This window comes from Polypterus senegalus, chromosome 10, assembly GCF_016835505.1.
Source record: "Polypterus senegalus isolate Bchr_013 chromosome 10, ASM1683550v1, whole genome shotgun sequence".
Taxonomy (NCBI): Eukaryota; Metazoa; Chordata; class Cladistia; order Polypteriformes; family Polypteridae; genus Polypterus; species Polypterus senegalus.
Window position 1 is genome coordinate 31,641,522 of NC_053163.1, and position 12,236 is coordinate 31,653,757.

A 12,236-nucleotide genomic window follows, 5' to 3' on the forward strand; every position below is an offset into this window, starting at 1 on the left:
GTGAGGTGTTCCAGGCATGTCCAACCGGGAGGAGGCCCCGGGGAAGACCCAGGACACGCTGGAGGGACTATGTCTCCCGGCTGGCCTGGGAATGCCTTGGGATTCTCCCGGAAGAGCTGGAAGAAGTGGCCGGGGAGAGGGAAGTCTGGGCCTCTCTACTCAAGCTGCTGCCCCCGCGACCCGACCTCGGATAAGCGGAAGAGGATGGATGGATGGATGGATAACTGAAAACATGTTTTATATTCTAGTTTCTTCAAAACAGCCAGCCTTTGCTCTGATTACTGCTTTGCACACTCTTGGTGTGCTCTCGATGAGCTTCAACAGGTAGTCACTTGACCAAAGGATGGCTATTTTGAAGAAACTAGAATATAAAACATGTTTTCAGTTATTTCACCTTTTTTTTTTTTAAGTACATAACTCCACATGTGTTCATTCATAGTTTTGATGCCTTCAGTGAGAATCTAGCAATGGAAATGGTCATGAAAATAAAGAAAACACACTGAATGAGGAGGTGTGTCCAAACTTTGGGCCTGTACTGTACGTCTATAACTTTGGGCCTGTATTCGACACAGTAAAAGAACAAGCAGGAGTCAAATTGCATATTTAATAATGTATTATTGATAACCAGTAACGGCGGACTGCACGATAACATGCAGTGAGTACACCTGACTTGAGCATTTCTAGTTTTCATCCTCTTTCTTTCTCTGTACGTTTATCATTCATTTGCTCAGAGGTTGATGTGCTTGCTGCTTCCTGAGCAGCTCATCTTTTCTCCATCCTAGCGGCCCGCTTCTTCTCCTCTGTCATTGGCATGTTTTCACGTTAAAACTGATTAAGTCAGTGTTTGTGTTGCAATTACTCAGTACGATTTCCTTAATTTTTCACTTAAGCTGGCACTTAAGTCTTCAGTCTGCCTCAAGAATGAAGAGGTAGGGGAAGTGACGGTGAAGGTGGTAGGGATGAGAACGGCGCCCGTACGCATGCGCCACATGGTCACCCTGCTGGCTGCTGCCAAAGTTGATTCTACAATAAAATAAAATACAAATAAGAAGAGGAATAATTGGAGGTCAAGCATCACCCGAAAGCGGATAGTAGACGTCCCGTAGTATATGAGTACCAAATTTCAGGTCAATAATTCAAACTGTTTGCGAGCTGCAGGTGATTTAAAATCCTGGGCCGACAAACGGACAGCCACGGTGGCGTATTATATAAAAATATATTCATAAAAATAATATGGAAGCAAAGTATAATGCGAATGTTGGCAAACCATAACCACACGACTTGATAAATAAATGTGAGATGTGTAGTTTCAGGCAACACACAAATGTCTCTGGTCAGTTCATCGTTTCTAGTCAGCTCTTTTCAGGACGGACAGAAAGGCAAGGAAGGGGGAGAAATGCTAAAGTACAATACCTGATAAGCAGTGGAAGTCTGCGGGATTTGAGGCCTTCTGGTAAAGTCTACGTACAAAAGAGTCACAGAGGACAAAGACAAACGAGTCCTCCTCCATAGAAATCCTTTTAAAATAAAGAGATTCAATGTAAAGGTGGTATAAGACTGAGAGCAGAAGCATCCATTCATCATGAGGAACATATTCTTTAAATACAGCGTATGGGGCAGCACTGGGGGTGAAACTGAGACGGGGCATCCTGTTTGGGATACAGTCCTCTAGACGGGCAGTCAGGGCAAAAGGAAAGAAATTCTAAATAAAGACACAGGCAGACAAGGGAGGAACATATTACAGGTGCTAACTAACTGCAATACTGTACTACATTTGAATCACAATTTATTTTTTAATTAAAAAGGGAGCTAATACAATTTGGATTATGAGGCCCCAGAATTTGAGATGTCAAACCGTTTTCAGCAGCTTGTGGAAATGGAGAGTGACTCTGAAAACTCTGAGGTGGTAGGCCGCTATATGGTGGGCTTAGACTGTAGAGGTATTGAAATGCAGGTTTGCTCCGGGAGCAGACACTGTAGTATGGTGTATTGTCTTCTGGGTCCACAGGTGGAGGAATGCCCCAAAAGTGTGGATAGGCTCTTGGCCAGAGTGGGGATAGATCTAGATGTCATTGTCCATGTTGGTAGGTTATCTGTTCTGCATTCGAATGTAGAATTGACAAGGTGGACTTCTCTGAAGGTCTTCCTGTCCTGCCCAGCCATCCAGGTAACACCTTGGAGTAGGATAGACAGGTATAGAGTTAATGGGACATTGGGACTCTTTCTGGAAAAGACAGCACCTCTCCCTCTGTCATGGCTTCCATTTGGACAGAAAGGGTATCGATATTTTGAAGAAGGATAAGAGTAGGGTAGTCAAGGATTAGGGGCCAGGGAAAGCCACCACATTGACAAATAAATGTGAGAGCAGCAATGGACCTGTTTTGAACATTTACAAAGACACCAGCACTTCCCTGTCTTCATGTCAAATGTGACCATCGTCCGCACCAAATAACTCCAGGCTTCCTTTATTTCCTGTAATTACTGAGAAGCAAACATATCTCCCCAAATAGCCATACCTCTCATGGAAAACAGGGGTACACTGTACCTGCTCCTTCCCTGGATGCTGCATTATTTAACTCAATAAACCCATTTCTTCTGGATCTAGAAATGAGCCCTTCCTCCAACGCATACTCTATGGCCTCAACATAAGCATCTGCAAAGGGAGCTCAAGGCAAGTGCTCGCACTCCACAGCAGGTTGCCCACTTGGCTTTGCCAGAGCCATGAACCCTTTGCAGTCTGCCACTCCACAGGCAAATTATCTGTGAGGTTGATGAATTGGAACCCTGACACCTTTGTTTGGTTTTGAAGTGAAAAAGATAGCATTTGCTACATCGATGCAACATATGGGTTCATTTCAGTTGGAATAATAATGTCTTTCATGTCTTCTGAAGTTTATAGAAGTAGCAAATGAGGAATGGCAAGAACTACAAGTTAAGTGTCCTTCCGATGGGGTTTTAATTGAAGTGTCCTCATTATTACCTCGCATCTTCGTTTGGTCACGTAAACGCACTTTTGTTTGGCCTATTAAAAAGATTGACACCAGAATATTAAGAACTTATCAAACTGCGATGTGAACTTTGCATATGCTATTATTTTTAAATTAGGGGCACTGGCCCGTGAGAGTCAAACGTAACAATACAGCACTGCGCGCTCGGCGCTCAAAACACTTTTAAAGTGGGAGAAATTATTGCAAGAGTATTTAAAAAAACTAGGGGCAAAAAAGAACGCTTTATGGTAAAAATTACAATTGAATTACCTGCCATACAGAACTAACACGCAACACTTGGCATTACTTATTATTCAAACATTGCAAACAAAAAAACACATATTGTGGTGTTATGCTGTTTAAATTCATAAAAAAAAGTTACAACGGCAACTGTACCTACGTAATGGCTCCTATCTGTTGTAATGAGTGTGCTGCGCCATTAGGGACCTCAGCCCCGCGTGCTATGGAGTGCGTGAAGGACCTCGGTAACCTGTAATGCAAGGCGAGGCATCGGCCTGTAAGAGCCGAGACACTTGCATGTGAGGGCGCTGCTATCCCGTGACACCGTCTCGTGGGTGCGACCCTGTAGCCCTGAAAACGTAACAATACGGCACACTAATAAGTGTTAGTTCAACAGGGGGGCGTTTCTATGTCAATGTTTAAGTGGATGTTGGACCAGAAAGGGGCGTTTCTGTACGTCCATCTGCTAAGCATATTGGAGATTCGAGTAATGGGCGTTTTTTTCCGTCCGCTTCTAAATTCTATTGGATATTGGACTAATGCTCGGCCTCTTTTAGCTGTCAGTAAACCGCTGACTGCGCCACTTCCCACTTGCTTTTAAGCGATCGAAAAAGAGCGAAACGCTAGGATTTGAACAAATGTTTCAATCGCGCAGCTGTTGATATTCGTTTTACAAAAACATATTGTAATGAGTAAGTTACAGTGCATCCGGAAAGTATTCACAGCGCGTCACTTTTTCCACATTTTGTTATGTTACAGCCTTATTCCAAAATGGATTAAATTCATTTTTTTCCTCTGAATTCTAAACACAACACCCCATAATGACAACGTGGACAAAGTTTACTTGAGGTTTTTGCAAATGTATTAAAAATAAAACAGATATCACATGTAATAAGTATTCACAGCCTTTGCTCAATACTTTGTCGATGCACCTTTGGCAGCAATTACAGCCTCAAGTCTTTTTGAATATGATGCCACAAGCTTGGCACACCTATCCTTGGCCAGTTTCGCCCATTCCTCTTTGCAGCACCTCTCAAGTTCCATCAGGGTGGATGGGAAGCGTCACTGCACAGCCATTTTAAGATCTCTCCAGAGATGTTCAATCGGATTCAAGTCTGGGCTCTGGCTGGGCCACTCAAGGACATTCACATAGTTGTCCTGAAGCCACTCCTTTGATATCTTGGCTGTGTGCTTAGGGTCGTTGTCCTGCTGAAAGATGAACCGTCGCCCCAGTGTGAGGTCAAGAGCGCTCTGGAGCAGGTTTTCATCCAGGATGTTGCTGTACATTGCTGCAGTCATCTTTCCCTTTATCCTGACTAGTCTCCCAGTTCCTGCCGCTGAAAAACATCTCCACAGCATAATGCTGCCACCACCATGCTTCCCTGTAGGGATGGTATTGGCCTGGTGATGAGCGGTGCCTGGTTTCCTCCAAACGTGACGCCTGGCATTCACACCAAAGAGTTCAATCTTTGTCTCATCAGACTTAGAGAATTTTGTTTCTCATGGTCTGAGAGTCCTTCAGGTGCCTTTTGGCAAACTCCAGGCGGGCTGCCATGTGCCTTTTACTAAGGAGTGGCTTCTGTCTGGCCGTTCTACCATACAGGCCTGATTGGTAGATTGCTGGAAGGTTCTCTTCTTTCCACAGAGGACCTCTGGAGCCCTGACAGAGTGACCATCGGGTTCTTGGTCACCTCCCTGACCAAGTCCCGTCTCTCCTGATCGCTCAGTTTAGATGGCCGGCCAGCTCTAGGAAGAGTCCTGGTGGTTTCGAACTTCTTCCACTTATGGATGATAGAGGCCACTGTGCTCATTGGGACCTTCAAAGCAGCAGAAATTTTTCTCTAACCTTCCCCAGATGTGTGCCTCGAGATAATCCTGCCTCGGAGGTCTACAGACAATTCATGCTTGGTTTGAGCTCTGACATGACATGTGGGACCTTAAATAGACAGGTGTGTGCCTTTCCAAATCATGTCCAATCAACTGAATTTACCACAAGTGGACTCCAATTAAGCTGCAGAAACATCTCAAGGATGATCAGGGGAAACAGGATGCACCTGAGCTCAATTTTGAGCTTCATGGCAAAGGCTGTAAATACTTAGGTACATGTGCTTTCTCAGTTTTTTTATTTTTAATAAATTTGCAAAAATTTTGTTAATTAATCATATTGAAGAAAAGAACAAGAAATTTGACAAACGAGAGAACACTCAGTCCACCAAGCACGTTTATTTAGCTAATAGCTTGTTTTCCAGTATTTATCTTTTATTTAGTGTTTTATGTGGATATACAGTAATTTTGTATCTAATATTATATATTCCCTGTTGCTTTTCTGAATTCCTGTAATGCTCTTTGAACTTGGGAAAGGCACTATATAATTAAAATGTACTATTATAATTATATTTTTGTAGTTCTTAGTATTTACCTTACTTCTTATTATGACTATTAAAACTAAGTATTGGTTTCTGTTTGCAGGTCCTATTTTCTTCTGATGGTAGGAGGGAGATTTGAACCCACTGCCTGTTGGGTCTGAAGGTGTTTATTCTAAAGAGCTACTCTGTGAGCCCTTTTCACCTCGGAGTTTCAGCACTTTTGGCAACTCGTCTCTCCTTCCACACTTCAAATAAAGGAGAGCGTCTTTCTGGGTCCTCCTCGGCTCGGTGCGCCCCTTCGGTGTCGATCGCGGGGCCGGCTCGGTCTTGGCTCATGGGGGTCGTTTGCGTGTTTCGCTGTGCCACCACGGGGGTCCACTTTAGAAGAAGGGTATAGAAATCATTTATACCGTTAAGTCGTCGATGGTCACAGCAAATAAAGAGACTGCTTTCTATTGTAATGGCTCCTATGATTTGGAGGCAGACGCGAACCCGCAACTCTTCTGCCTTGCACGAGTGGCCCACCCAACTGAGCTACCGAGTCCGCTTGGCGAGCAGGCCGACCTCACGCATTTAATGTTAGCGACAGGTCTGTGGACCCCTTAAATAAATGGGTTGGCCCCTTATCACGGCTGGAGAAGACAGGGCTCGAACCCTGAGCCTTTTCTTTTTACCGGGAGACCTGAATCGGCACGTCTAGTTCGCTGAGCTAATCATCCTGTTGTATGGTAGCCTACAAGAAGTCTTCTATATTATTGACAGAATGGAGGGCGCTACAAATAAACGGACAGTTTGCACTTTTGGCAGCAGACCCCATCGGGTGTGTGCCTCCGCTTTGGATCGGGCTTGGTCGACTCTTTGTTTCGCTACGCCACCGCGGAGTTCTCGTTAGAGGAATGGTATAGAAATCATTTATACCGTTAATTCGTCGATGGCCGCAGTAAATGAAGAGGCTGCTCTCCATTGTAATGGCTCCTATGATTTGGGGCAGACGCGAACCCGCACTCTTCTGCCTTGCACGAGTGGCCCACCCAACTGAGCTATCGAATCTGACTACCGAGCACCCCGGCCAGACGCATTTAATGTTAGCGACAGGTCTGCGGACCCCCTAAATAAATTGGTTGGCCCCTTTATAACGACTGGAGAGGACAGCGCTCGAACCCTGCACTTGCGCTTTTCAGCGAGAGAGCAGAATCGGCGCGTCTACCTCGGTGAGCTAATCCTCCGGCTGAAAGTAATCAGAAATTTCTTATATCATTGACAGAATGGAGCGCGCTGCAAATAAACAGACAGTTAGTATGTTAGGGGAGGTGAATCCTGGACTTGAGCTCAGGGCCTGCCCCTTTTTGGCCGGGGTGGTCGGTCTGTTTGAACCGCTTGGCCGGCTCGGGTCGCTCTCTTTTCACGTTGTCGCACTGCCGGCCCCTTTAGCGGCGTACACTATACATTATTTTTATCGCCAACCCCTTCAAATAAAGAGGCAAACCTTCTATATTAACACCTCTCTACTTCGGTTTGGATTCGAACTTGCACATCTCATGCACGGAAGGGTTATATTGGTGGTCTCTGTGGTTGCGCTACCGCAGCTGACACACCACCCTGGCGGCCAGTTATGCTTTATACCAGCGACAGGTCAGCGGACCCCTTAAATAAAGTGGTCTATTACTATAGTAAAACTCAGCAAAAAAAGAAACGTCCTCTGACTTTCAACTGTTTTTACTTTCAGTAAACTTAATGTGTAAATATTTGTATGAACAGTAAAAGAGTCAACACCATAAGACATAAACTAAAAATGTTTCACAATGTGTCCCTGAATGAAGGGAGGCTCAAAATCCAAAGTACCAGTCAGTATCTGGTGTGGCCACCAGCTGCTTGAAGTACTGCAGTGCATCTCCTCCTCATGGACTGGACCAGATTTGTCAGTTCTTGCTGTGAGATGTTACCCCACTCTTCCACCAAGGCACCTGCAAGTTCCTGGACATTTCTGGGGAATGGCCCTAGCCCTCACCCTGTGATCCAACAGGTCCCAGACGTGCTCAATGGGATTGAGATCCGGGCTCTTCCACTGCGAGGATGATCAGCTGTCCTTCCTGTCTCCCTGTAGCGCTGTCTTAGGCGTCTCACAGTGCGGACATGGCAATTTATTGCTCTAGCCACATCAGCAGTCCTTATGCCTCCCTGCAGCATGCCTAATGCACGTTCACGCAGATGAGCAGGGACCCTGGGCATCTTTCTTTGGGTGTTTTTCACAGTCGGTAGACAAGTCTCTTTAGTGTCCTGCGTTTTTAGAGCTGTGACCTTAAATGCCTACTTTCTGTAAGCTGTTAAGGTCTTAACGACCATTCCACAGGTGCATGTTAATTAATTGATTATGGTTAATTGAACATGTATGGAAAACATTGTTTAAACCCTTTACAATGAAGATCTGTAAAGTTATTTGGATTTTTAAAACATTATTGTTGAAATACACAGTCCTGAAAAAGGGACGTTTCTTTTTTTGCTGAGTATACATACACCTGAGACCGGCCGGTATTGTAGCGGCTCGGTTGAATCGGCCCGTTAATCGGGGTGAGCGAATCCCCTGCTGCAAGGTCTTTAATATTATCGGAAGATGATGTGCACTGCATGTAAACGGGCAATTAAGAAATAATTTAAAGTAAACCCTATATGGTGGGTATGGGGGCTTGAACCCGGTGGCTCCCTTTCGAAAGGGGCGCTTATCATCCAGAATACTCGCCCACCCTTTCTTAAGATCAACGTCTCCCAAGTGATATGCGACACCGGACGATTCAAACGTGGGCTCAGTAGGCGACGTGGTCGGCGTGGGGACGAAATCCGCTCGTTACCGTCTGTTCATGTAAACCGAACAGCAGCAGCAGACCAAGGTAAACATTTTTCATGGTGGTCTGGGGTTCACAAAGAACAACAAGCAGGCTGAGGACTGACTGGAGATAAAACCAAAAGTTCTGATATCAAACGACCATCCAGTTTGTGGCGAGCAAACACCTTGTATGAAGTTGACGTCCAGAAACTAGAAATGCCAGCGGGTGATGTGCCCCTAGCTGGCACCACAGTCACAATGATAGGCACTTGTCTTATTGTGCTGCAGTCACTAATTTATATGTTTTGGTGGGCACAAGAACATGGGCAGAAATCTCACTGGTAGGTCATCCACTCATAATAAACTTAACTAATTCTATTCCGTCTTCATCAGACGTCACACAAATTCAAAGCCAAGTGCCCGTAGTCTGTTAATTCTGGAAATCCATTTTAAATCTGGCCTTGGCACCCCAGCCATTTTCACGTCCATTGACCTGCTGTCTAATAAGAAGGGGTCTTTCAGAAGGGAAATTTGATCAAACCATGAAATAATGCAAATATCTTTCAAGATTATAGAAGAGGAAAATGAAAGTAAATTAAAATTGTGAGCGAGAACTGAAGAGATGATATTTTGTGGTGAACCACGTGATTATTTACTCAATAATTTAGCTCTCTTCATCTGCAGAAAAGTCACAACACATCACAAATGCAGGTACAATATTTGAATTTGGGGTCACTGGGGGTCTTTTAAGTCTCGCTCATTAAGTTTATTCATTTTTATCTTTCACAGAATGGAGGAGAATATGCAGTTCAGCAGGTACGGCTGATACGTTGGTCCTCGTTTTCTGTGTCTAGTCTGTGTGTCTTCATGTTAAACATGTCACCTTCATGACCATGAGAAGCAGATCCTTGTGAGCTCTGACTGTCCTCCACGGCTGAGGTCGATCTGTGTGGGTGACACTGTGGTAGCACTGCTGCCTCACAGTAAGGACATTGGGGTTCACATCCTGGCTGCTCCTTGCATGGTGATGCTCAGTTAGCCCTGATGTGTCTCCGTGTGTTCACACTGGGATCCTGTCCAGCCTGATGTTTCCTGGGATTGGCTCCATCTGCCCTGGATTAGCAGGTTAAGAAAATGGATGGATGCTTGTTCTGTGCAGTTAAAGCTGGTAGTTAAGGAAAACCCCTGGTGGTCTCTTTGATAATTGTCAGTTAAGTCATTTCCATGAATTACTCTAATAATCCCAATAAACTTCAGCTGCAGAGCTTCACTCCATTGAGAAGGTTGTTGCTTTATATTATACATCAGTGATAACAGCTAGTTCCACTATGGTCAGGATTCGGGTTGTGGGTGGGGAGTCATCTGAAGTAAACCAGGTGACAAAAACCTGCAATCCAATTGGCTGTGCAGCGGATCTGCAGAGGAACCCATTTTAGTAATCCACTGTCATTAATGGGTGGATTCTTCTCTGCAGGCGGACTTATTTTTGTGTTTCAAGCACGTCTGACATGTCATGAAAGATGGAACTAAAGATGGGCCCTCCTTGTGCAGGCAGAACTCCTCGGTACAAAGGATGCTTGTTTGTCTTCTAGACGTTTTTCTCAGCAGTTCATTGTGATTCTCTAGTCTCATGACAATTAACAGTGTACACCATTGACACCCGCACTGCCACTTAAATAATCCATGGCGTCACATCAGTTCACTAGGACCCTGTTGTGTTTCAGTGCACACCTTTTCTCAGCATGTCATTGTGAGATGACAACACATTTTCACTTATTAAAGTAAACCGAGTGTATGCTGAGTGCTCACCAGGGCTCGCTGTCCATTCTCAGACCACTCAGTGCCCAGTCCTGCCCTCGGTTTAGTGCCACTTTGTGTCATGTCCTGCTGTCCTGTCCTTTCTTGGCAGTATCAGTTTTGTCACCTTGTAATGAGTGTCATTAACAGACACTCAACGGCAGAAGGTCAGAATATGAAAGGCAGGAACTTCAAATGTTAAAGAAAAGAAGAAGAAGATCCAACAAAGATATCAGAATGAACACAGAAGTACAGTATGACATTTTCAACAATATGACAGATCTTTACTTTTAATATGAAGATAATTCCTGGGTCAGTCATTTTGTGTTACTTGAGTTATGTGGCTGCAGTGATGTAAAGTGATGGCACAACAGTACGTTGTAAGATGCCATACCCCCACAGTCCTGTGCAGATTTAGTGTCACGACTTACAATAAAGCACTATGGAGGTCTGAAGGGATGACCAGGAGAGGAAACATAAGACAAGTAGGCAACTGAAACCAGGAAAGCCTTCCTATCTTTCAACTAATTAAACTTGTTAATCAAGAATCGTTATTCTGCCTTCTTGGGTTTGTAAAGGATAAGGTGAGGGTTCTAGGGGTCCGTGGACCACAGAGCTCTTGTCTGACATTTCACTGTCAATCTCCCATCCTGCCCCACTTCTGTTCATTATAATATGCTGGCTACGACAGTGCTGTTAGTGCCCATGACCACCTGTGTGTTGATAGTGTGGCGTCCGTCACTTGTGCTCCCAGACACACAGGTGACAATGATCTTTAGGTGTGCGCCGATTTGCAGGAATGCAGCTTGCTTTTGCATCATCTTATCTTGAGTTGTGGACAAATCCAGACATCTGTGTTATTACCTCGCACATTGTGAGGGAGCTCAAAGTTTGGTGCAAAATTCGAGAAATGCTTGGTTATAAAACATTCAAATCATCACCTTTGCACAGCTACCTTTACTCTGTGGCCAAAAAGCGTAACAATATCCACACTTTCATTTCAGTTGATAGTGCGTGGCTTCTTCACTAGAATAGATCAATCGCGTAACACAGAATGTTATAATGTTACTAATACTATTTCATCTCTGTTAAATTGATACGGTATTAAAAGTTTATTATTGTCCAGCATTTTCAAACATTCTGCCTTTTCTGGGACATGCATGCTGACCTCGGACTGAACGCCATCTTCTGGCAGCTCCTAGCAATTAATGACGGCTCACAAGCTCTCCTAAATCCTAGTGAAGTTAGAAGCAGTTTGCTGAATTAGGAAAATTGATCAAATGTGTTTACTTCTAAGAGTGGGGCCAAATCTGCACTACCCTGAGATTTAGGACTCGTCCTGCTTTTTTTACTCCTTTTGATTTCTGACTACGTTTTTTCTACCAGTTACTTTTAAAATATTACCGCTAGGGCTTCTAGCACAATATATCCTGAACGACCTGAAGAAAGTCTGTAAGGGTGAAAGGTCTAAAATCAGTTATGAACAGAAGGCAAAGCTGGGACATACACTTACCACAAAAGCTGCTACTGCTGGAAAGGGGCAACTCTGCAAACGATTATGAAAACTGCATGTTGGCATTTTATCTTCTTAAGATTTTGTTTCAAGTATAAAATTATCGTCACATTAAAAAAAAGAAAAGCAAGTTTGGGTTTCTGTGCCTTGAAATTAAAATATCAGACAACTGCAGCGCAGGATCTGTTATGCAGTGCGATTAGCCAGCTGGTCAAGGGGATGAATACTTTTGCACGTCATTACTGTGCGTCTCCTACAGTGACTGGTAAAAAGTGAAACCCTGACCATTAACTCCTTATGCAATTAATTAAAACTTAAGAACATAAAGCACGAGTCCAACTGCAGTCACCAGAAAAAAAATAACTGGAAATAACTCTTTTATTAATATTATTAACATAAAATTATATTGGCTAGAAGAATTAAGCAAACTCTCCTTCCAAATCTAAAAAAATTTAGAAAAGGATGCAAATAAAGTCATATGAAGGTGTAGAGAGAGAGTGAGCGAGAGAAAG